The sequence below is a fragment of the Amblyomma mixtum genome, chromosome 1, assembly GCF_055824585.1.
Source record: "Amblyomma mixtum isolate Tamu chromosome 1, ASM5582458v1, whole genome shotgun sequence".
In the NCBI taxonomy this organism is placed as follows: domain Eukaryota; kingdom Metazoa; phylum Arthropoda; class Arachnida; order Ixodida; family Ixodidae; genus Amblyomma; species Amblyomma mixtum.
In genome coordinates, this window is record NC_143012.1 from 90,413,465 (window position 1) to 90,439,664 (window position 26,200).

The 26,200-nt window shown below is 46.8% G+C and overlaps 1 protein-coding gene across 1 annotated transcript in view; it reads right to left on the reverse strand.

Moving 5' to 3' along the window:
• Positions 1 to 11,907, reverse strand: part of LOC149367168 (acetylcholinesterase-like) — a 28,892-nt gene extending 16,985 nt beyond the window's left edge. The window contains exon 1 of the mRNA XM_089554431.1: positions 11,789 to 11,907. The gene's annotated coding sequence lies outside the window, so the exon portion shown is untranslated. The remainder of the gene's footprint in view (positions 1 to 11,788) is intronic.
• Between the last annotated feature and the right edge of the window lie 14,293 nt (positions 11,908 to 26,200).

Sequence of the window (26,200 nt, forward strand, 5' to 3'; positions counted from 1 at the left end):
CCACGTATTCCCGTAGTCGAAGATGTCCTGCCGGTAGGCTCGGCGAGACGCCGTCCGAATCGCAGAGTCCAAGTCCGATGAGGAGCCAAAATTTGGTCCTACCGTTCGGAACCTGGTGTCCAGGTGGGGCAGCTTGTGAGTTCTTTCAGCTCCAAATAAAATCTGGTGGCGCTGTGGATTGGTACGGTTCGGAATGGTCAAAAACTGCGGAGGCGATGCGACACACGTCCGCACCTCTCGGCAGCCATGACGGATCTCGTTAATTGGAGAGACATGCGAGAGGCCTTCGCCCTGCAGTGGGCGCAGTCAGGCTGATGATGAATTGGATTGATGCGGAGTTCTTCTTTGAGTCGCCAGACTATTCCAGTAATGATTCTATTCCAGTTCTGAGTATATTGCCTTTCACTCACAAATGTACTCCAAGTCTCGTTCTAATCCAATTCCTACTAAGCAACTGCGCAAAATGTGTCACATTACTAGATCAGAGCCAGTGTTCATGCCATTATCTGAGAATGGTATGATTAGCGATTCTATGATTAGCAGCGGAGTGGCGATGCGCAACTGCACCGCCTGGTGGCTGTTTCAAACACGGACACCAGTAGAGCTTGTGAGGCCCAGTTTGCTCTTCACGAGCCGTGCTAGAAGGAATAGCTTCCGCAAGCCTCATACATAGTTCTGCAGAAGACTGTATATTTTCCACTTAGGCCTGCTGTTGTCTATTTTATGAAGCGTTATTTATTGCGTCCGGGCATAAATAAGCATGTAATGATGGTTGAAAGAAAAGGATGGCCAAATGAACAAAAAAAAATTGTCAGTGGTTTAGCTCTGGTTAAACCTGGAGGATTGCGAAAGCAATGAGGAGATAGAGAGAGGCGATGAAGAGCGCGCGGCAGCGGCGGCGGCCCCGGCACGCTAGCTATGCGCAGCTACTACGCATGCGCAACTGGCGAGCGCGGCGGCGGCACCTCTGAGTCACCACCCGCGCAGCGACGGCTGTGCGCCGTGTGACGTCACTGCTCCTCGCGCATGCGCAGTATGGCCTTTCGTCAGCTCCGCAAAATGGCTCGGAGACTCGCGCAGTGTTGCTTTAGCAACAAAAGGTTGGCCGGTCTAATGATATCGAGGAGTGAGCGATGATGCAGTCCTTACGTCCAAGCAATATATGATGGTGGATTGATCGGCGAGATCTACTGACGTCAGGGGCCAGATTTTCGCCGGCTTCAGCGCCGGGCAAACCTGATGCAGATGTAGATATCGGCTTCCATATTCCGGCATTTGCAGATTGAACACCCGGTGCGGGGATACAAGTATCCAAATTGGGGCCACTTTCGAGTTACGGCAAGAGATGAGGGCGACCCCGACCCGAATACTCCGAAGCGCAACCTCCTCTGCACGGCTAAGTCCGCGGGGAGATTTGCCACAGAGACAGGGATGACACCACGTGCGCGGCGTTGGAAGTGGTCCTTTCTTCTTTAAAAAAAGTCTGTGGTTTAGCTCTGGTTAACCCTAGTTGACTTGCGAAAGCAATGGAGCGCGCTGTCTCTTCCTCGCTTCGTTCTATAGTTGTTGCCTCTCTTTCGATCTCTCCATAACGACTAGAATCCACTGAGGCGAAGCGCATATGTATATACCCCCCGCCAGGCGGCACCTCCTCTCCCTCTACCCCAGATAGCCAGGAAGATTTACAAACTTTGGTTAATTGCTGTGGAGACGAAGGAGACGCTCTAGGATTCAGTTTTAGCGCAACTAAATCAGGTGTGATGATTTTTAACGATACAACTGATCAGGTGCTTACAATACAAGGCCACGAAATACCCAAAGTGGCCGAATACAAATACCTCGGGATATGGCTAAACGAAGGGCAGATATACACGGAAAAGCATGAACAGGCTCTTAGGGCAAAAGGACGAAGAGACGCCGGGATAATGAAACATAGGGCATTATGGGGGTACAACAAATATGAAGTACTAAGAGGTATTTGGAAAGGAATAATGGTGCCGGGACTTACTTTCGGCAATGCGGTTCTGTGCTTAAGGGCAGAAGTTCAGTCGAGATTAGACGTAAATCAGAGAGCTGTTGGAAGATTAGCACTAGGTGCCCACGGCAAAACCACAAACGAGGCAGTACAAGGGGATATGGGTTGGGCATCATTCGAGGCACGGGAAGCTAAGAGTAAAATACTATATGAGGAACGCCTGAGGAAATTGGACGATAACAGATGGGCAGCTAAGGTATTTAAATATTTATACAGAAAGAACGTTGACTCACAGTGGCGGAAAAGAACTAGAAAACTAACCAGTAAGTATGCCGGTCATGAGGACGGAGAAAGAAAGAGCATTAAACGACAGGTTAAAAACGCGGAAGTTAAAAATTGGATGAATTCAATGGAAAAGAAACATAGTGTAGAACTATATCGATTCTGGAAAAGGCAGATCAGGAAAGAATTTTTCTATGATAACTCAAGAGGCAGTGCCCTACTTTTTGAAGCTAGATCAGGGTGTCTTAGAACGCGCAGCTACAAAAAGAAATTTAACGAAGAAGATGACACATGTGCAGTGTGTGGTAGATCTGTGGAAACAATTGAACACCTCATAATCAAATGTGATGGTATCCATCCGGATGTCGATGCAGGCACAGTCACTCTTTCTGAGGCCCTAGGGTTTAAAGATAACAATGGTCATGTAAATAAATCTGCAGTGGAAGTCAGCAAAAAGCGATTGGAGGATTGGTGGCTGAAAAGCAGAGATGTGGCATAAGGTTAGAATAGTAGGAAACCGTAGGCAAAGTTGATGGAGAATCTTAATGAGAATTGCCAACACAGTAAACAAAAAAATAATAAATAAAGAAAAGCTGAGCATGGTGGCAATTGCCACCACCCCGTTTCAAAGGGGGCGCTCCTATCCATCCATCCATCCATCCATCCATCCCCAGCGGAGCACATGTGGTGGAGCGAGCGGCGATGGCGGCGCCATCTGTTGGAGCGCGGCTGCGGCGTTGCTAGGCAACAGCGGCTCAAGGTCGTTCGTGGGCCACGGCATACGGATGAAGTGCGACCACGCGACGAGCCGAGCTGGCTGGCGTAGTGTTGCTTTCGCAACAAAAGAAGGTGGCATCATTCAGATTTAGAAGCCGAGGCAATGATGCCGTTGTTATCGCTTGGCGTGTCGCCGTATCCGCACATCTTTTGGAGCTCAGGAAGTCACGTGGGATCCACTTTATATGAATTGGCTGCGGGATGCGCGCTGCCAGACGACGGATGGTTTTGGCAAATTCTTGACTGAAAATGACGCATCACCGTATACATGTTACCTGATGGGCGTCGGTGCTGATGACAACGCTGGTCCTAGGGAGCGCGGGAAAGGCGGCAGACAGCAAAGTGCCTTTTGAACATCAATTAGCTCAGCACAGAAGGAGGGAGGAGGTTCCGGAAGGAGGAGGAGCAGGCTTGCAATCACAGCAAACTGCAGTTGTCGCTTCGCAGGCCTGGATGCTTCCCGAATATACATTCGTTCGCGAAGACACGACACCGCATGAGTTGATGTTTGTCGACGTATATCCGTTTGTTTGCTGTCGTTCAGTTATACAAAATGCCGAGGAGAAAGAAATGGTGGTGGCGGCTGCAGAAAGGAGCGCGAAAAAATTTAGGGGGCACTTTGTTGACCTAAACTGCGGTGAGGCGAAAGCTTGAAGCCCGGTTTTGCTGCTGCTGTCACTGATGTGTTGTTAAGATGTTAAGCTTCGCCTGTAAGAGTGAAACGCGACAGCGTCTGGCAACGCTGCCAGGGAGTCCACAGAACGCCATCCTTGCTCGTCGGTAAATTGATTTTTGAAGAAAGGAAATGTATCTGTCTCGCATACTTCGCTGGACACCTGAACCTCGCCTTAACGATACCTTTTTCTGGGCTAGTTGGTGTGACATTGTGTTCAGGAAAGAAAAAAACAGCGCTAAATTGTAAGCAAACCACACAGAAAGACGGACAGCGCCCGTTGTGTCCGTCTTTCTGTGTGGTTTGTGTACAATTTAGAGCTGTTTTTTCTTTCCTGAACACAAACTCGCCGTAACGGGAAGGGAGGAAGATGGGAGTGAACGAAGACACCGTATTCACGACGCGCCTTTGTTGATTCTAAACCATCGAGTTGGCATGGCGGAGTGGTTAGCATGCTCGTCTGTCACTCCGGAGACCGGGGTTCCATTCCCGAACTCGACCACTTTCCTACTCGGTTTTATTTATTTATGTGGCCTGATTACAAAGGTTAATTAGGCTAATTGGGTAATTAAGCAATTAACTAAACTCTTTCCCACTTACCTGGAGTATCACTATACGATCCCTTTAAGTGGTAGCATGGTTACTAGGCAAAATAGAATTGGCCCCGTTTGAAATTCGCGCACTGTGACGTCACGACCGTTTCGACCAATAGAAAAACGTGACATTTCTGTCGAAAACTCCTGCTTACAACGATGAAGCATTAAAGGCTTCCGCCTGAAAAGAACAAGCCCTGGGAGCACCCTCATTGCCTCTCTATTTACATCTTCAAGGCGATCCCATTGTACCATTAGGAAATGCTTAGATTTTATAAAACGAGCCGCGGCCTCACCAATTGCCCTCGCCAACTGCCATGCCACATATCAGCGGGCGCCGCCCGTTTTATGAGAAATGCGTCGAAGGAAACTCAACGTCTGAGTCGCCTGTTTTTTAGCCCGAGAAACCTGAACAGTCCCAGTTCCTGACTCATGAATCATGAAACGTAGAATTTTTACAGCGGAACATTCCTGAGGTGGAGTTCCGGATAGATGGAGACGTATTGGTGTTCGAGCAAGTTTATGGCGCCTCGAGTGGTTGGTGATGACATTTACGTAGTTTTGCTCACGGAAAGCTTGATTCCGCCTCAAGAAGCATAAGTCCATGTAATATCCAAGATATATTGTATGCAAGTGGCTTGAGCCAGCAGGTCACGGTAAGTGCTCCACACCGTGATGTCATCAGCGTACAGTAAAAGCTCAACGCCAGGGACATTAAGTAAGCGCCGTGCCAGGGGGATGCAGGCAATATTAAATAAAGTTGGTAACGATACCAATCCCTGTGTTACATGACAAAGAGCTTCGCATGACCTGACTGCCTCCCCATTGTGGCATATTGCAAATTGACTGCATCCAAAAAGGAATTTTACCAATTTTGTACCAGAAGGGAAAAATGCAGCATGTAGATTTTCAGGATGACAGCATGAATGATGATACCGTGTGCCATTTCGAAGTCCGTGGTGAGAACGGTACGTACATTGTTCCTGCGGGTTGATGATAAAACATAACCTATGAACGAACGAAAGCCAATTTGGGCGGGACGCCAGAACCAATGGTGCTGAAGCCACCGTGACAGTCTTGATGCTAGCATTTCCTCTGCCGCCTTGCACATCGTTGGCGTTAAGCATATAAATCGGAGATTGCCAAGATCTGTATGCAGCTTCCCTGCCTTTGGAATGGGGATCCCGGTAGCCTCTTTCCAACCATATGTACGACGCCATCTGGGCACACTTTGTTAATGGTGTCTAACAGTTGAGGGAGCATAGCGCCACTCAGGCTCTTGTAAACCTCATACGGAATGGAGTCCGGACCGGGCGCTGTCTTCCGATTGGCACCATCTATCGCCGGGAGCAACGCAGACATCGAGGAAAGGCTCAGAATTCGCTCGGCGTTTCGATGTTGATGGCAACTAATCGACCTGGGCTGAAATGCCTGTCATGTAAGAACCTCTGGCTGTTGGAGGCCACACATCATATGTTGCGAAAAAATTCCGCGCCGTTTTATGGCGAAATCCACAACAAGTGGAGGTTTGAGTTGGAGGGGGAGATGAGGAAAGTTACAGGTTACACGGGAAGAGAGGTTACACTTGAAGCTAGGGTACATCGCCATTTCTTTTCAGGAGGACACAGGGGCGCAAAAAAAGACACGGACATGGAAGTAGACAAGGACGAGCGCTTACCATCAACAGGCTTTATTCGACGTAGACCGTTAATATACCTTCGCTTTACCCAAGCGCCACTGTGCGAATCACAAACACGTGGGTACCAGAGAACACCAAATGAAATCCAAAGGCAGGAAACCATTTCAGATCGGCGAAGTAGCACAGATGAATCACTGATGCAGTTATCTCCTTTTTTTTCTAATGTAATAGACTTCCACCAGTTCCCGTTCAATCTGATCGCAGCTTCTCAACAAAACATCGCCATTCACGTCCAAACGGGGATCACGGAGCCCTTTTCTCTCATGACGTCGCAAGTTTCAATAGAGTGGGAGTGAAATTTGCAATCGAATTTTCTCAGCCATGAAGGCGCCTTTTGCTTCCAGACAAGCATCAACATAGCCGGATGAAGTCGCGCATTCAATCTTTACTAAAAACGAAAAGGTGTACGGAGTTACACTCAAATGTTCATTTAAAAGCACCTTCTCAGTGACACTCCTCAGAATCATTCCCGAAGTCTGGGAAGCGAACGCCATACGATATATCGCCATGTCAACACCGCCTACCGCCCAGTAAGGCCAGAAAAAAGCTACCTTAGTGCAAAACTGTCAGATCACTGCGACCACCCGCATTGGAGCAATGCGAAAGCAAAACGTCCACATACTATATCGACGTCCGTGGATCTTTGGACGTCCATGTACTATATCGACGTCATGGCTATTTTGACGTATATTTTTTCACGTTTAACTAATTAACTAATTTTACCTCATCAACCAATTTTTTCCCACGGCAACATTTGATCCCACACTATCTGCCGCAATCACACTTTCACACATTTATGTTAAGAAAACGACGTAATCGTGCAGACAAAATTGCGGACACTTTTTGCTGAAGCGACACACCCATATAATGCTCTCGCATTAATAATCATCGATGAGGAAGCAACAGGGAACCGAAGCAGAGAACGCAATCATTTGTTTGGCAAGGATGTCTTACAGGGTCCCACTCACATCGACAGAAACAAACACTATTTGCAATTTTTTGTTTCCACGTGCTCAGAGAAGGAATTATGTCATTTACATATGGCTTCTAGCCAAGCGATCGAGACGCAAGGGGCCCAAGATTATACAAAAAAAAAGGCAGGTTACGAAAGTACGCTGTGGAACCCGTTCTGCTAGCAGACGCCATCATCGACCTTCCTCCTTCAGTAGAAGGAAAACTTACTTCAAAAGAACGCGCCGTGAATAAACTTCCAGTGTTACTTGGACAGTTTTTTTTTTCCAGACGCTACACGTCACGGTGCGTCAGCGACTACGGTGCTCGGATGCTGGGCGAAGGCGCATTGGATCCTCCGTCGCGGGTGGGTTTGAATGGAAGAGAAATGCGAAAACGCCCCTATGTATTATCGACGTTATCTGTACACACTAATAGTAGTCAGGTGGCCCAAAATTATTCCGAAACGTCCAACTTCTGGCTACCTCACAGCCCAGTATCTTCCTCTGGGACATAACTATCAGTCACAACAAATTACTGCTTTTTGAAAAACTATTAACTTCAACCTTTTGTAGTCACGTCTAACGGTGCCAGTTTGCACGTCCAGCGAAAACCAGATTCGGTGCTTGATTTTTGGGGAATTGATTTTTCAGAGGCATGAATTTTAATCCAGTGCTGCCATTCAGTGCACACGGATTCTCTGTCAGGGAGTTAAAACAACAAGTGTGGACAGCGAATGCTGGAGATATGACAAGATGTCAGGCACTTCCCTTACAAAAATTTCTTTACAGAGTCTATATAGTGTCCATTCACTTTCGGTAATGAAGTCTATAGACTTCCTATAGACAAATCCTATAGTCTAGTTTACAGGCAATACAAAAACCATAGACAAGTCTATAGACAACCTGTAGAATTATGGCCGTACACTTTTAGTAGACTTTTGGCTATAAACATGTCTATGAATAGACAAAAGAAAATATCTATAAAAATGCAACAGAATATACAAGCAGCCTATATACAGTATATACACCATATTTATAAGGGTTAACGAAACTGCAATTAAGGAGAGGCGGTGTTCCAACAAATTGTGGCATCTTGTGGCAGTTTCTGGCATTTTGTTGTGGCAGTTTGTTACATCTAATCACGAACACTCTGCTGCATTGCCGTTATATCTGTGCATCAGGGGCCCGTCCTGAGGCCGCTTCTAATAATCATTTCCAATCATTTACATTACTGACGTCCTCGCAGTAGTGCCTAATATTATCAGTGCTGGCGGACAGCGGAAACCCGGTAAATTGCCTTAAGTATTAAGCTGATTAACTAATATCTGATAATTAACTTTCTAACCGTCATAACTAGACAGCTGGATGCAATTAAAGATTTGTAGCCGGTCGCTAGCAATAGCGATATCAGTTTTTAGAATAACGAAGACGCGATTATCTTCGGAGCTGTGGCTCGAGAAAATTCGGCTACGTCGTGCCAAAAGACATGTGCTCTCCAGAAGCATGCAGGCAAAGCAACCTTTCCAGTGCACGTAACTATTCAAAAAAGACAATTTTTTTACTTTGATTTATTTTTCATTATTTCGTTGCTACATGTGCATTTTTTCAAATACTACCTGTTCCTAGCCTTTTTTCTCCCTTTCTTTCATTAACTTGTACCTGGCTTCTTAACTTGTTTAGTTTTGTTTTCAGCCGTTTGTATTCTGTGTTGTATATTTGTTCAGTTTTCTTTGATGAATACCCCTCTATGTAATGCCCGCATCGGGCCTTTAGTATATTGAAATAAATAAATAAATAAAAATTTCTACGATTACAGCACCCAATCTCTTCATTATTAAGGCCGGTGCACGACGGAATATCGCAAGAGTCCGTCGTCTTTGATGCCAAACGAGTCACAGCAGGCGGTGGTAGCCTCTGCCACATTTCCTTTATTCTGTTCCGTCACAAACAGCGTAATTAGCCTGCATACATCCCACGCGGAACAGAGTCCTCGGCCATTGACCTCCAAATAACTCCATTCTGCGCCACCTGCGGCTGAGCTACGCCCAAAAACTTGCTCTCGCTTCCCTACCTCTACCCCCCCCCCCCGGGCTGCGCTTCACTTCTCTCTGAAACCCGTCAGCTGCCATAACGGAACAACGGCTACAACGGTTATCTGTTCTCCGCCACCACAACTTTTCACAACAGAAACTAAGCGAACAGTATAAGTTTCATTTCATTTCATTACCTTAATGACCCACAAGAGGTATTACATAAGGGGTGGACACATATATTTTAATGAGCAAGTGTTAACACAACGAAACATGACTTGTAACGTTATTGGCAAAGTTGGATGAGCACATGATGGCTGCGATGTCGTTGGTTAGGTCAGGGGGCACTTTGGCTGTCTAAAGTGCGTAGAGGTGAAAGCGTTTTCCGCACCACTTTGACTACCTGTGTGGCCCAGGTGACGTCACCACTGGATGACGTCACACATAAATGATGACTAATTACTGAGCAAGGAAAAATAGCTAATTAATGGATGATTACTGATTAACGACTAAATACTAATTAACTGCTAATTAATGAAACTTACGCTCCCCCTTTAGGAGTGGAACGAGACAGCGTGTTGTAGCGCTGCCAGGGAGCCCACAGAACGCAACCACCCGTTCGGCGCGATGCCTTGCCCTTTGAACGCAAAGACGCGGGTTCGATCCCGGCCGGGGCGGCTGAATTTCTTTGGAGGAGAAATTCGAGGCCCGTGCACTGCGATGTCAGTGCGCGTTAAAGAACCCCAGGTGGTCGAAATTTCCGGAGCCCTCCACTACGGCGTCTCTCATAGCCTTAGTCGCTTTGGGACGTTAAACTCCATAAACCAAACCAAACCAAACCAGCAAAGCTTTTTGAGGAAAGGAAATCAGGCAGTCATTGTCTTGAATATCTCGACGGACACCCGTCATCCGTTTGTAGAGGAAGGGAGGAAGTGGGATTGAAAGAAGAAAGAGAAAGAGGGGCCGTAATGAAAATGAAAATTGTATTTGAGGAAAGGAAATTACGCAGTACCTGTCTCACATATCTCGGTGGACACCCGTCAAAAGCGCGACACCTCTGCTTACAAGCTTCTGCTGACGGCCTTCTGTCGACAACGGTGAGGCATTAAAGGCTTTCGCCTTAAAAGTTCACACATGAACCGTAGGGTACAAACGGGCTAGCGGCTCTTCTGCCCGCTGTTCAGTATTCGAGTTTTGCACCTCTCCACGTCTACAAAACAAGGAAAAGGAAAAGTGTCGCAATGAGGAAACGATGTGGAATCAATAGATGGCGAGCGACTGCTTTTCCTTCTCAGACCGTTTTACCGGCACGCTGAGCGGGAACTTGGCGCATATAGAAGCAGCATTTAGTTTTCATTCCGTTCTGTACTTAAGTTCCAGAACTTCGCTTATTCTTCAAAAGCCGCAGAGCGGATTTGAGCAAAATACCAACCTTACGTGAACCACAGAACTAAAAAACGGGAAAAAAATACTCCCAAATTTTACCTAGCGTAATAAAAGTAAATCTATAATAATAATAATAATAATAATAATAATAATAATAATAATAATAATAATAATAATAATAATAATAATAATAATAATAATAATAATAATAATAATAATTTGTTTTTTGGAAAGGAAAATGGCGCAGTATCTGTCTCACATATCTCGGCGGACACCTGAACCGCGCCGTGAGGGAAGGGAGGAAGGTGGGAGTGAAAGAAGAAAGAGATAAAGAGGTGCCATAGTGGAGGTGTCCGGATTCATTTCGACCACCTGGGGATCTTTAACGTGCACTGACATCGTACAGCACACGGGCGCTAGTGACAAGTGAAAACGAAACGTGTAATGGTCTTTACAGAACAGGGAATTAAAGAAAATAAATATAAAAGAATAAAAACGACCGCCCAGTAAAGATGAATGCTAATAGGTGCAACTCTGAAACATGCTCTTCCTAGTGTCGTCGTCTCCATGCGCTTTTTTCCACCATGCATATTAATCAACTTCCTCAACTGTCTGCTATATAATCAGTGCGAAACAGAAGCGGCTCTTAACATCGACAAAGCGCAGCACGATGCTTCTGAAGCAAAGGTTTGGTCTGGCCCTGGATGCTGCGTTTCGACTCAACCCCAAAGCGAAAGAGCACATTAGGAACTGTAGGTAGTAACGTGAACGGCGCATTACGACCTGTAATGTGCCGTAATTTGTGTTGACTAGTCTTTCAACACCGCTAACCGATTGAAAGGTAAACAGCGCAAACACGAATACCGCAGTAGAAGAAACACAGTACGAGCGCTGTTTTATTGACGTCAGTAGAGCCGTGTTATCCAGAAATGACGCTCGTCCTGTGTTTCTTCCACTGCGCTCTTCGTCATTGCGCTGTTTACTTTTCAGTATGTATAGTCTTTGTCAAAAGTAACCACGCTACACGGTTTGCTTCTCATTCGTATAACAGAGCCCTCACGGCTTAAGTAAAGATCAAAAAGTTCTTTGAAGGTGAGAAGAGGGGTCCTCCTTACCATACAAAGATTTGGACCTTGAGGGCTGGCATAATAGCTTTAATAATATACGGCTGAGAAGAAAAACGTGCAGCCTGGTTACTTTTGACAAAGACTATACCAACAACTCACCCGTTTATCTTGTTTTTGTTTTTCCCGCTTGACATCGCTCATAAAACTATCGAAGCTGGGCTATCGTTACAGCGATGAAAGTGAAGCAATAGAAAGAACACGAGTGCGCTTCCTTATCAAGCATAATCTGCCTCCGTCTCAAACGCTGCAGCGCTCCGTCCGTCGCCCGTTCGGCGGTCGCCGTCGAGACTCACCGCCGCTCAAGATCACGCTCCGGGAAGCCAAGGCCAGGAAACCGGCGGTTAGTCCGTCCTGGCGGGCGCGCCGTGTTTGCTGCTGGTGCGGCCGGGTGCCACAGACGCCCTCCGCCACTCTGGAGAGGAGGAAAATGCGGACGATTAAAACCGAGGGGGAGAGAAAGAGAGGAAAGAGAGAGAGCGAGAGAGGCGCACCCACAAGCCCTCCCTTACCACCGCCACCGGTGTCGCAAGTGTGTCACGGTCGGCGGGAGATGCGCAACGACTTTCCCGGTGCTCGCAAGAGTTGATCGTAAACGAAGAAAGGGAAGGACAAGGCAAAGGGGGGAGAGAGCAGAGGTGTATAGGAAGGTTGTCGTGTGTCGCGATAGGTGGCGCTGTTTTCTCTGGGGTGAAAAAAAGAAGTGTCGGACTAGTATCAATCAATCAATCAATTCAATTTTATTTTCACCCAAATAAAATATACAGCGAAAAAGGGGGTAGGAAAAAAAGCTACGCAATAGCAGCTTTGACAATTTATCCACCCACCCTGGCAACAATGACAGCACTGTAACGGTTCAATTTTTTGTTCACTTTACAAGGAAAGGAGAAAATAAAAGAAATCACAGTGAAAAAGAAAGCATAAAAGAGTAGCCTATAGTTACTCTAATGGTCGTTAACAAACAACTGCATTGTGTCATCGTTGTTAAGTGCCGTAATGTCTATATCTTGCTTCGCGAAGTCATTGAGTGTGTGAGGGAGTGTGTATTTAACGCGTTGGCGGTTATAACTTCTCCGCGTGACAAGAATTTTCCAAGGCAGTTTATGGCGATGAGGGTACACGTATACATGTTTGTGGAGATTAGCGAGTGAGAGTAGTTACGTGAGCTTGTTAATAACTTCCTGGGGAGAGTTTGGCGTAATAAGTCGCTAGGAAAAATTCCAGCCATCACCTACTGTGTCCAACGCGAAGGATATCCAAGGCAGCCCTCGGGCCATTAATGTTATTTGGGTCAAAATGGCGGTACTTCCTCGTCATCTCATGTATGCAGGCCGAGGGGCAGCTAAAATTGTTTGCGCCGGTGAGGTTGGATGGAGGGAAGGGAAAGGAAGGTGTCAGACAGCAGTTATCACGAAGGACGCGGTATCACAACGAACAGTTGTGCATCGATTCTTGCAATACCTGTGATATGGAGTCAGTGGGAAGATGCATTTGGAGGCATAAGCTGCTAACGCGAAGCTGTTAACACATGTATCTAGTTAGTAATGTGTAACAAATATCAAAATCAAAAATCACAGGTTTAAATGTTTGGTTTATTGGTTTATTGGGGTTTAACGTCCCGAAGCAACTCAGGCTATGAGGGACGCCGTAGTGGAGGGCTCCGGAAATTTCTACCACCTGGGGTTCCTTAACGTGCACTGACATCGCACAGTACACGGGCCTCTAGAATTTCGCCTCCATTGAAATTCAGCCGCCGCGGCCGGGATCGAACCCGCGTCTTTCGGGTCAGCAGCCGAGCGCCGTAACCACTGAGCCACCGCGGCGGGGTCGTTTAAATGTGATTTCAAGATATGTTGTAATAACTGGAGAGTTGCTATACAAGCAAGCATATGTATTTCTGTAACGGAAAGACGGTACGCGATAAAATCCCGAAAACTCTGTCAGCTGGAACAATTGCAGATATGTACTGAGCCTTAGAAAGTGTTACATGTAGAATGCAGTCACGCGAAAAGTTTTCGGCCTAACATGAAAAACAGGCGAAGACGTAGCTACTAGAGCAGAATATTTCGTTACTGAGCGTCGCTAACATTTAACTACGCAGCCGTATTAACTAAATATTTGGGTGACATGACCCGCCCCATGTCACCTGCAACTGAACTTAAGGCCGACGAGATTGTTTTCTTTTTAGCAGAGAAAAGTTTGCAAAGTCAGCCAAGGTGAACGAGACAGCGGTCGAAAAGGCGCGAAATTCCCCATGCGACGTTTTTTCAAAACTGTACGTGTCAACTGACCAAACATTCTTGATTAATTTAAGTGTTTTTTATTACAATCGGTCCTTAGTTTTATTTCACGCAAATTTCAAGAATTTATGCACCTCACATTCATGCGAGAAAGGTTTTCCATAGCAGCAAACTAAACGTGGATAACTAGAAACTAACTAGAAATAACTAGAAGAATAAGAATGGGGTGTAGCGCATATGGCAGGTTTTCTCAGATCATGAATCGCAGTTTACCAATATCCCTCAAGAGAAAAGTATACAACAGCTGTATCTTACCGGTACTCACCTATGGGGCAGAAACGTGGAGGCCAACAAAGAGGGCCCAGCTTAAATTAAGGACAACGCGGCGATTTATGGAACGAAAAATGGTAGGTGTAACGTTAAGAGACCGGAAGCGGGTGGAGTGGGTGAGAGAACAAACGCGGGTTAAGGACATCCTAATCGAAATCAAGAGGAAGAAGTGGGCTTGGGCAGGGCATGTAATGCGAAGGCAAGATAACCGCTGGTCCTTAAGGGTAACGGAGTGGATTCCAAGAGAAGGCAAGCGTAGCAGGGGCGGCAGAAAGTTAGGTGGGCGGATCAGATTAAGAACTTTGCGGGGATGCGGTGGCCGCAATTGACGGATGTGGGAATCCTGGCTTTCCGCCGTCGCCTTTGCGCGGCTGTGCCGGCCTCCCGCGTTGTTTCTCCTCTCTCCCTTGCTCCCGCCTCAGGCGGTGGAGAGGCGGCTGGGTGACTAATCACTTTCATTTAGCCACAGCTCCGCCCCGGCTCCCCAGGGGCCTTTGCCATTGGCGCCTTTTGGCGGGAATTCGGGACCCGCTTTGGGCGGCCGCGCGCCGCGCGACCGTCCGAGCGGGGCCCAGAGAGATCCCTCCGAGACGGCGTAAGGTGCGTACGCTACTGTTTGTCCGTGCCGGCCTTTGCCGTTCGGACCAGTGCTTACTCGAGCTCGCCCGCACGTGTCCTCTGACCTGCAGCGGCTCGAGCCTGTCCAGCGGGGTCCAGCGACCTCCGACAGGCGTACCTTGCGTTTATTGCCCACTCTCTCTCGCAACCGGCCCAACGGTCGACACGAGAGGGAGATCACAGCACTGCCGCGGGGACATTCTCCTGCAGCGGCGTGCTAACGGCGCGCATTGCTCGAGTCGCTTCGTGCGCGCAGCGGAGCCTTGCTCCTCGCGCGCCCCCGGGACGGGGTGACGATTGAGTGTGTGTACTGCTGAAGGATGACGTGAATAAACGTCTCCTTTGTGAACTTGGAGGCCTATTTCTTTGCGGCGAATCGATCTCCTCCCAGCGGAGGTTGAGTGCGCCGCATTGGTGTCCCAGTGTGTGTGTGGTGACGGCTGATCGGGGCCCTTGGCTCGCGCGAAGCTCGAACCCGCGGTGGGTGGTGGCCTGTGTCCACGTAGAAACCCACACGGAGGATAGGGTTAATTGGAGACACATGGGAGAGGCATTTGCCCTGCAGTGGACGTAGTCAGGCTGATGATGATGATGATCAAACTTGGTGGAAAACAAGACATTGAGGCTTTCTTTCGGGTCTCAAGTAATGAGAATGGCTTTATTGCTTCCTCCAAAGCTCTGCCCTTGTTCTTTATCACTCTGTACGGTGGAATCATCCCATAAAGGGAAAGCGTAGATTGCCCAGCGGCGCCATGAAGACATGAACAAAGTAAAGCATCGATCAGCTTCGTATCTTTTTCGTATCTACCTTTGTGCGTTGTTGCTTTCTTATTCGATTTTTATTCTGTATTTCGGTATTATATTTTCCCGGCTGCGGCGGTCGAATTTCGATGGAGGCGAAATCCTAGGGGCCCGTGTACTGTGCGATGTCAGTGCACGTTAAAGAACCCCAGGTGGTCGAAATTATCCGGAGCTCCTCACTACGGCGTCCCTCGTAGCCTCAGTATCTTTGGTACGTTAAACCCCCATAACCATAAACGAAAACCCTTTGTATATCCCTGTACTGATCATTTTCAGTCTTAGCTCTGTAATCTATAATCTCAATAAATAAACGATAAAAAATGGCACAGTTGCCTATATATCAATTTCAGTCATCTCTGCGTGCCGTCTGCTGTACATCGTACCGCACATTGTTCGTTTTGTTTGCTATCTTGTTTTATTCCCACGCTACTGTTGTATGTATACAAGTTGTAGTCAAGGGTTCAAAACACCGACTGGTTAGGGTAAAGCATGGTATGAAAGGCACACAGAAAAGTCACTGATCAAATTGAAACAAGAACTTTTAGCGCAACCTGAATCAGAAAAGCGAAAGTCTTAATCAGACCGAGGCCAAACCAGTGCGGCAAATTCTGACGACTATATTAGCCGCGAGAGACAAAGGAATTTTAATGATAGGAAAACTCGGCCGGTGGTAACATGGCCCTTTGGCCGGAAAGCTATGATATGAACAACAATTAATTCCGTCGGGAACCCGAAACGCCTATTGTTTTTGTTTGACTTTAATCAGTGAGCTTTATCTGCGATATCGATACTTTTAAGAGTAAATAGCAAGATAGTGCGCACCACGTGTAACGGATCAATTTACCTGTGCAGACTGCCACTTTAAGACTGCATCGATATGTGCCTCAGGTGAACTGCGAAACAGGAGAAAAGGTTAGTCTCCGTGTCCTCTTTACATGAAAGGAATTTAAACGCTCTTAAAGCTACAGATGACTTCAACTCTATTTTTTAAGGCGAAAGCCTTTAATGCCTCATCGTTGTCCACAGAAGTTTGGCAGAAAAGGTGTCACGCTTTTTCTAGTCAGACCAGAAAAAAAAAACCTTTGTGCATGATGGGATTCGAACCACCGTCCATCCGTTCCGCAGCCGAGCGTGCTAATGGCTACGCTACTTCCTTTTCTTTTTATTGCATTTTCGCAACGGGTACAAAGAAGTAAACCATATCAGCAACACTTGCTACGCTACTTCCTACCAACGTACATGCAGTTCTCCTTGTCTAGGAGGCTGGAGAGTGTTTGCAGAAAGGCGTCTAATCAGACGGATGCCTCCCAAACGCCCTACAGTATCTCCAGCATTTTATATTCACAAACAAATGTGTACTTAATTAACATCTTAACCACACATCAGTGACACATCTTAACCACACATCAGGCTTTCGACTCACCGCACTTTAGGTCAGCAAAGTGCCCCCCTGTATTTTTTTTTGTTCACATGATGGTGCGTAACCAGTGAACAAAACTCAGTGACTGCCGAATCAGATCATTTTGTTCGAGGTTTTTATTATTCCTATTCTAGGGAATACGCATGCACCCTGCGTAGACGTATATTCAGTATCTGCCACTCACTTCATTGACGTGAACAGCACTCTTGCCTCTCATTAACTTGTGCGTACCTGTTTTGTTTTTTTCGCTTCTGTACCACCAAGTCACCCACTGAGTTTCACATAACGCCTAACTCGGCCGTTATGTTGTAGTAGAACCTTCAAGGACCTAGAAAGAACTGAACTGTATGGATGTGTTGGATGACATGCCTATATGACGCGATAGGATTGACTCATGCAAAAGCCTGTCACGTCGACTGTTGTACAACAGATTGGTGGCTCAGCGGTTATGGTGCTCGGCTGCTGACCCGAAAGACGCGGGTTCGATCCCGGCCGCGGCGGTTGAATTTCTGTGGAGGAGAAATTCTAGAGGCCCGTGTACTGTGCGATGTCAGTGCACGTTAAAGAACCCCAGGTGCATGAAATTTCCGGAGCCCTCCACTACGGCGTCGCTCATAGCCTGAGTCGCTTTGGGACGTTAAACCCCATAAACCAAACCAAACCAAATCAGATTTCCTCCGCAGCACAAGCGTTGCGTCATGGTCATCGTTGTCGCACCATTTCCTAACAGAAACCTCTTGTGTTGTCTTGATTCCGAAAGGCAACATTGCCTTGGTGAGCCGGAGCCATGGGACACATGCTGGGAATGGAAGGGGCCTCTTGGACGCTGCTTCAATAGGACCATACATGCGGGACAGGTTGAGAGATAGTATAGTTTAGTTTATTGAGATTTAACGTCCGAAAGCAACTCAGGCTATGAGAGACGCCGTAGTGAAGGGCTCGGGAAATTTCGACCACCTGGGGTTCTTTGACGTGCACTGACATCGCACAGCACACGGGCCTCTAGGATCTTGCCTCCTTCGAAATTCAGCCGCCGCAGGCGGTATCGAACCTGCGTCTTTCGGGTCAGCAGCCGAGCGCCGTAACCACTGAGCCACCGCGGCGGGGCAGGATAGGTTGTGAGAGTTTTTCACCACTACCTAAGGGGAAAATAAGAGCTTCGGTCTGTCATCCACCATGGATAGCTGCAGGAATGCAGTAATGTGCACTCCTTATCTTGCTTTGATGGTATCTGGCACGAAGCTTGCAAGTCATTGGCAGCGATGGAAATTTTTGGGAGGCAGACCTTTAAGAAGCACACTGCTCATTTTTATACGGGCTGATATGCGGCCTCGGGGATCGGGACCGTGGGCTTCAGCGCATGAGGATGAAGGGGCAGACTACGAAGGGAAGCCTTCAGGAGGAATAGCAAGCTTGAAGGTTTATTTACATTTTTTACAAAATAGCAACGAGACCAAAAGTCAGAAAAAGGGTGCTCTGACACACCACAGATTGCGGCTTAAATAGTGTTGATATTCCCCAAGCACCTAGCTAGGGAATCCGCTGGTTGAGCGTCCAATGGGCCGTTAGCTTCTTCTTAGGCTCCGCCCTCACCACGACCGCGCACACCGCACAGACGCACACACTGGCAAGGAGGAACTTGGCGCTTGCAGTCGCGAACTGTTCGGTTTGCCGCGGGCCGCCCAGGCCCAAGGGTCGTTGGCTGCTGTGTGGCGATCTTGATCGTGGAAGACGCGAGTGCTGACGGCTCTGATTCTCACAGCCGGTCTCCTCTCCGGCACGGCGGCGACGGAGCCGGGAACCGCGGCCGCAACGGAACGGATTTGTGTTCTAATCGAAAGAGGCGCCGGACACCGGCAGACCAGTTTGGGCGCGCGCTCGCTGCTCCCACGTGACTCTACGTTAGTGCCTTTTTTTTTCTTCCGCGCGAAAAAAAAATGGCTGAGGCTTAGCTAAGGTTAAGCCTAGTCAGATGAGAAGCATATTGATGGCTAGGCTTGGTAATACATGGCTTTCCTTGGTTGAATACTTGGTCATTTTAATACAACCACTAGAAGCCTTCGTCGTGGGGGAAGACAACGGCATGCCTACAGCGGAACGCCGACTAACCCCGAGACGCGCGTTGGGTGAGCGCCTGGATTGCCACGGAAGCCGCGTCCGCCTGCCCGGTGGAGCGAGCGTTTCACCTACACCGAGTGTGAACGCGTGTTCGAAATGCGCGGGAGTGTGACGTCACCATACCACGTGATTCACACGGCGTGCAACCGCAGCGACGGCACAAGTTGGAGCCCCGTCTCTCATCGGTCGTCACGTCATTGTCTCACGTGGTGTGACGTCACCATACCACGTGGTCTGCACGGCGTGCAACCGCAGCGACGGCACGAGTTGGAGCCCCGTCTCTCATCTGTCGTGACGTCATTGTGTCACGTGGTGTGCAGGGCGTCTAACCGTCACGAAGGGCTTGGGTTACCAATTGTAATATGCATCGCATAAAAAAAAACGCTGCTCGGCGGTGTCCGAAGGACATGCCGAAGTAGCGGTGAAAGTCGTCTCTCGTCTGCTTGAGCTTTGGTTCGCTTGGCTCTTATCGCAGAAAAAAAAAAAGATGCGATCTCGCAAGCGGTGGAAAAAGTTTAAAGTTAGTTTCGAGATGAGAGTGATCTTGTTCATCCGGTGCCTTGAAAAGGTACCGTTTGTGAATGTTGCATGCAATGACAGAGTATCATGATGGCACCGGACACGTACCCTCTCCCGTGCGAAATCAGTAGCAGTGTTTCTTTTGAATTGAAAAGCCTGTCAATACTTAAATGTTTTCATCTAAACGCCAGGTCAGTCAGGAACAAGCGAGATGACTTCTCTATTTTGTTGAGTAGCTTTGGCTTTCCTTTTGATGTAATTATGATCTCGGAGACCTGGCTGACCGACAGCGATGCCTTTGAATTGCCTTCATTCTCAACGTTTTCTTTAAATCGAAAAACCTCTCGTGGCGGTGGTGTGTGCATGCTTGTTAATGCCAACTTACGGTGCGAAATTTTAAACGATTTGTGTTACCTGTTGGATGACGTTGAAATCCTTTCAGTTAAATCAGGAAACATTGTAATGTCTGTGGTGTACAGGCCACCGTCTGGTGATATGGGTATGTTTCTTGAAACAATGGAATCTTATTTGGGTTTTGTATATAAGAACAAATACGATGTAATCATTGGAGGAGATTTTAACATAGATATGTCATGTTCAACGAGCAGCAGTGTGGATTTTGAGGTCTTACTTAGATGTTATAGCGCTACAAATATGATAACCAAAGCAACCCGTATAACTCCCAATTCCCAAACATGCATAGATCTCTTCTTAACAAATATTGATTCTGCGCTTATTCACTCAGGAGTTACATGCTGTGACATAAGTGATCATATGGGCATCTATTTGTTTTGCCAGAAGGAGGTTCCGAAGCGTGACCCTCGTGAGAAAGTTATGTGTCAATGTATTACAGAAGTAGCTTTAGAAAGATTTCGAGCGCATATTCAAGGTGTGGACTGGTCCGATATATACAAAGAGGCCAACGCGGAGAGCGCTTATGACTTATTCCTCGAGAACTTTACTCATGCTTACAGCATACACTTTGTTTCAAAATTAAAGAGGCTACCAAAAACAATAAGAAAACCATGGATATCACGCGAACTGCATACGCGTATTAAAGAAAAGCACAAACTATATCAGCTATTTGTTCACACCAAAGATATTCTTATTTTTGACCGCTTTAAGAAGTACAGAAATAAATTAAACTCTGACATACGAGTAGCAAAACTGAGGTACTACGAGAACTACTTTGCAGATACATCTAATCGCCCTGATAAACTCTGGCGTAAAATCCGGTCACTTGACTCTGGCGTTTCACAGGCTGGTAATCCCGATATAATTACTGACAATGGCATAGAATACACAGGTAACCGTCTCGCAGAAGAGTTTAACAAGCATTTTACTCCTGCGTTGAGCCCCTCACCTGATACTTCTCACATATCCATTGACAGGCGCCCCCCTTCTTTGTTCCTTGAACCTGTCTCTACCAGAGAAATCTTGTCAACTTTTAGTGACCTTAAAAACAGCACCTCGTGTGATGCGGATAATATCCAGATGCGTCCAGTTAAGTATGTTATCGACATCATCGCTGCGCCATTGGAGCACATATACAACCTATGCATAGAAACTTCCACTTTCCCCGCAAGAATGCAGATTGCTAGAGTAGCAGTTATATACAAGAAGGGAAACAAAAACAGCTTTGGAAACTATCGACCAATTAGTATTTTGCCCGTCTTCTCCAAAGCTTTCGAGAAACTGATTCTTAAACGAGTTGAAAGCTTTTTAAGTAAACACGCCATAATTACCGACTGCCAGTATGGCTTCAGAAAAAACCGGTCAACAGAACTTGCTCTTTTACACCAGAAGGAATATATACTGAGGAATTTTGAAGATAGGAACCTGGTCTTGGGAATTTTCTTAGATTACAGTAAAGCATTTGACTGCATAAACCATAGCATCTTGATGAAAAAACTTGAATGTTATGGAATTAGAGGCGCAGCTTTACTCTTACTTAAATCTTACTTGTCCAACAGAAAACAATATGTCCAAATAAATGAATACAAGTCAACTCTTCGAACAGTTACCCGCGGAGTGCCCCAAGGAAGTATCCTTGGACCACTGCTATTCAACCTTTACATTAACGACATCACTAGTGTGGATAATAACGCTCGTTTCATAATTTATGCTGACGACACCAGTTTGTTTTTATCCGACGCTACTGGTAGTAAGTTACTGGAAAATGCAAACATACTCCTGGAAAAAATAAAGACATGGTCCGATAACAATCTTCTTTCAGTTAATGCAACAAAATCTAAGGCAATACTTTTTCATCCAAAAAACAAAATTTGCAGTGAATTTGGTGAGCTACATTACAACCGAGACCCGATTGAGTTAGTAAAATCATTCAAATCGCTTGGCGTAATATTCACTGAAGACATGCAATGGGACGACCACATAAGTCATATAGCATTAAAGACATCTCGAGCCATAGGATTTATGACACGTTTCAAATGTTGTCTCCCACAAAAGGTAAAACTTCTGTTATATCGTGCATTATTTCGCTCTCATCTAAACTACTGTTCATTGTTATGGGCTACTGCTACAAAAAATCAGTCTGAAATAACTTGCTGTTCTTGAACATAGAACACTCAGAATTGTTCATAACCTGCCATATAGATACTCAACTAAAAACTTATTTTCCAAGCACAAGATTATTAACGTTTTCAACCTTTATGCATATCAGCTATTGCGCACCTATAAAATAGAACAAAGAAAATGCATTACAAACTTATCTGACTTAGCCCCAATTCAGTTATTTCAGTGCGCATACCCACGCCGTCGCAAACCACACTGTGTATTCATGATGAAGTTTAGCGCCAAAAACGAGGACAAAGAAGGAGTGAAGACACAACACGAGCGCTTTTTTCGCAACTAAAACTTTAATGGAAGAACACATAACATATATACCCATCTCGTGAAGTAAATCAAAAAGAAGAAACAAACATGATATGGTCAAGATAAACCTTAGAGGGCGATACATCTGAAGAGTGCTGAGGGTGCAAAAGGTACATAAAGGGTGCAAAAACAGGAAACTTCATGGTCACAATCACAATCACAATCTTTTCCTTTCCCCCTCTTTTTTTTGCCTTTTTTTTGTTTTTTTTTTTTGTTTTTTTGTTTTTTGCTTTTTTTTTTGTTTTTTTGGTATTTTGGTTTCGCCTTCGTGATTGTGATTGTGACCATGAAGTTTCCTGTTTTTGCACCCTTTATGTACCTTTTGCACCCTCAGCACTCTTCAGATGTATCGCCCTCTAAGGTTTATCTTGACCATATCATGTTTGTTTCTTCTTTTTGATTTACTTCACGAGATGGGTATATATGTTATGTGTTCTTCCATTAAAGTTTTAGTTGCGAAAAAAGCGCTCGTGTTGTGTCTTCACTCCTTCTTTGTCCTCGTTTTTGGCGCTAAACTTCATCATGAATAAGATTCAACTCGCCCAACTTTCCACCTTACCACACTGTGTAGTTCCTTTAGTCAGAACAAACTATGGACGCCAAATGGTAACATTCGAACTTCCCTCACTCCTCAATAGATTAATTACTGCAAACATTGACATAGGAAACATTAGCTGCTCTGACCTTCTCAACTACTTTATTTCCGAAGCCACATTTTTCTAGCTTTCACACTTTGAACTTGTATTTCATTATTGGTTGCTGTTATAATCTTTATAACAGTTTTTTTTTGTTATTGTTGTTGCTTTTGTTGTTATTTCTTAAAGCCGCATTGATTTTCTGCACACGCTGGTGATTGTGTATGTCTGTTGTCTTTTTTTTTCTCTCTCTTATTTTCTCAGAAGTGCCGTCGCATGCCACTGCCTACTTGCTGTACAGGGGGTGGGAACCTTGTCAAGCGATAACCGCTTTTATTCCCATCCCCTCCAACACTGTATGGTGATGGAAATAAATCATTATTATTATTATTATTATTATTATTATTAACTCTACGCAACTCCAATTGTTTTTACAACGAAACACCACGCGTACAGCACCAAAACAAATATATATGAGTATAACAAGCTACTTTTAAAGCCGCTGCAGAAATGAGTACTGCAGTCACAGTATTCAGGCCAATATGCACAAAATTGAACATATGTAGGGTGGTAATGAACTCTGTTATCAATGGCTTGAGAGATTGGCCTTTATACAACCATACAAGAATTAAGCTAGCAAAACAATTTAAACGGCTAATAAAAACAACGAGGCCTCAAGAGCTAGCAACGGGTAAACGGAATTTTATTTGTTCTGCTCTTTTCGTTATCTCCGCAGTTACCCCTCTCGCCCCTTTCTCCTTTCTTCACCTGGATGGTTCCCCTTTGCATCAGCCATCCCCTTCACTTCGCTTTAAACCTGACAACAGTCTTTTCGTCCCCCACTTCGTTACCCTCCCGAAAAAAAACAAATCATTTATCGTATATCCCACGCCTAGTTCAAACACAATGCTCATTGGTTCGAACACCTCGTATATTGCCATATGAAATAAAACTGTCATCCGCTCTCTGTTCCTCGACAGCGGGCGCTTTTCGGGGCGCAAGACGCGTGCATCTCCAGACGGAGAGTACAAAAAAAGAGCAGGCTTTTTGTCTTTTCTCCTTGCCCGCGCACCCGCGCATCGCCGCCGACGACGCTCGCCAGCGCCATCTCTTGGTCGCAGCAAGCAAGCCGCGGGTGACGTTAGGCGAGGTCGCGCTATGACTGGTGCATTTTCCGTGGGGCGGGGCTCCGTCGCCGCCGCTCGACGGAAACGTAGAGCCACGGCCCCTCAATGGAGGCGCACAGTGCGCTCTCCATTGAGCGGCCGTGGTAGAGCAGGACCCGGCATAACCGGCCACCCGATTTGGGGGGGGGGGGGGGGAAACGGTCCAAAACCAGCCCCCTCCGTCGGCTCCCGGCGTGACGGAGGCGACGGAGCAAGGGAAAAAAAGCCACATTCTCACAGCCGGTTTTTCCCGTTTTGGACCGTTTTTGGTTTTGGACCGTTTTCCCCCCCAAATCGGGTGGCCGGTGCCGCCGGTTCCTGCTCTACGTTTCCGTCGAGCGGCGGCGACGGAGCCCCGCCCCACGGAAAACGCACCAGTCTTAGCGCGAGCTCGCCTCACGTCACACGCGGCTTGCTTGCTGCGACCAAGAGATGGCGCTGGCGAGCGTCGGCGGCGGCGGCGATGGGCGGGTGCGCGGGCAGGGTGAAAATAAAAAAGCTTGCTCATTTTTGTACTCTCCGTCGGAAGATGCGATGCACACGTCTCGGGCCCCGAAAAGCGCCCGCTGTCGTGGAACAGAGAGCGGATGACAGTTTTATTTTACGAGGTGTTCGAGCCAAAACGGGTCTGCAAATGAGCATTGTGTTTACACTAGGCATGGGATATACGATAAATGATTTTTTTTTCGGGAGGGTAACGAAGCGGGGGACGAAAAGACTTGCCAGGCTTAAAGCGAAGTGAAGGGGATGGCTGATGCAAAGGGGAACCATGCAGGTGAAGAAAGGAGAAAGGGGGCGAGAGCGGTAACTGCAGAGATAATGAAAAGAGCAGAAAAACAAAATTCCGTTCACCCGCTGCTAGCTCTTGAGGCCCCATCGTTTTTATCAGCCGTTTAAATTGTTTTGCTAGCTTAATTCTTGAATGGTTGTATAAAGACCAATCTCTCAAGCCATTGATAAGAGTTCATTACCGCCCTACATATGTTCAATTTCGTGCATATTGGCCTGAATACTGTGAGTGCAGCACTCATTTCTGGCTTTAAAACTAGCTTGCTATACTCATATATATTTGTTTTGGTGCTGTACGCGTGGTGTTTCGCTGCGAAAACAGGGGAGTTGCGTAGAGTTAATAAACTAACTTCAAACTTTTTTCACCGCTCGCGAGATCGCATCGTTTTTTTTTCTCCGATAAGAGCCCAGTGAACCAAAGCGCAAGCAGACGGCAGACGACGTTCACCGCTACTTCGGCATGTCCTACGAACACCACCGAGCAGCGTTGCGGAAGAAAAAAAAAAGGCACTGATGTAGAGTCACGTGGGAGCAGCGAGCGCCCGCCCAAACTGGTTTGCCGGTGTCCGGCGCCTCTTTCGATGAGACAAAAATCCGTTCCGTTGCGGCCGCGATTCCCGGCTCCGTCGCCGCCGCGACGGAGAGGAGACCGGCTGTGAGAATCAGGGGTGACCTCTTCAGGCGGGTGGAAGGGACAAATCAGCCGTGTCCCCCGCACTTTGTCGGGTTGCCCAGGGGCAAGCGGGCGATGGGTTGGCGCCGCCACCGCTCGCTGTCTCCTCTGGTAGTCCACACAAAAGCGCAGTTCGGCACCAGAGCCGCATTCAGCATCGCCAGCGAAGGGGATTGGACGCCTTTGTTCACGCCGACGCCGTCGCCAGTAGCCGCCCCACGTCAGCGTTTCTTGCGTCTTTACCGAACAGCAGCGCTTTCTGTCGTGGTAGCTTGATGGCGCCTGCCTGGCTCACCTGTTTCCCCTGGTTGGGCCGGGAATCACAACAGGGCCAAGTATCTGCCATTTATTTTCACTAAATTTATTAAAGAAGGCAAAAGCACACAAAAGCTATGGGGACGCTTATATCACCTTAAGAGTGGAATGCGATAGCGTTATTTCATATATTTTGCAGCTTCTGTGTGTGTTTGCGTCAGTCTCTTTGCGATTTCCAGTGCATCAATT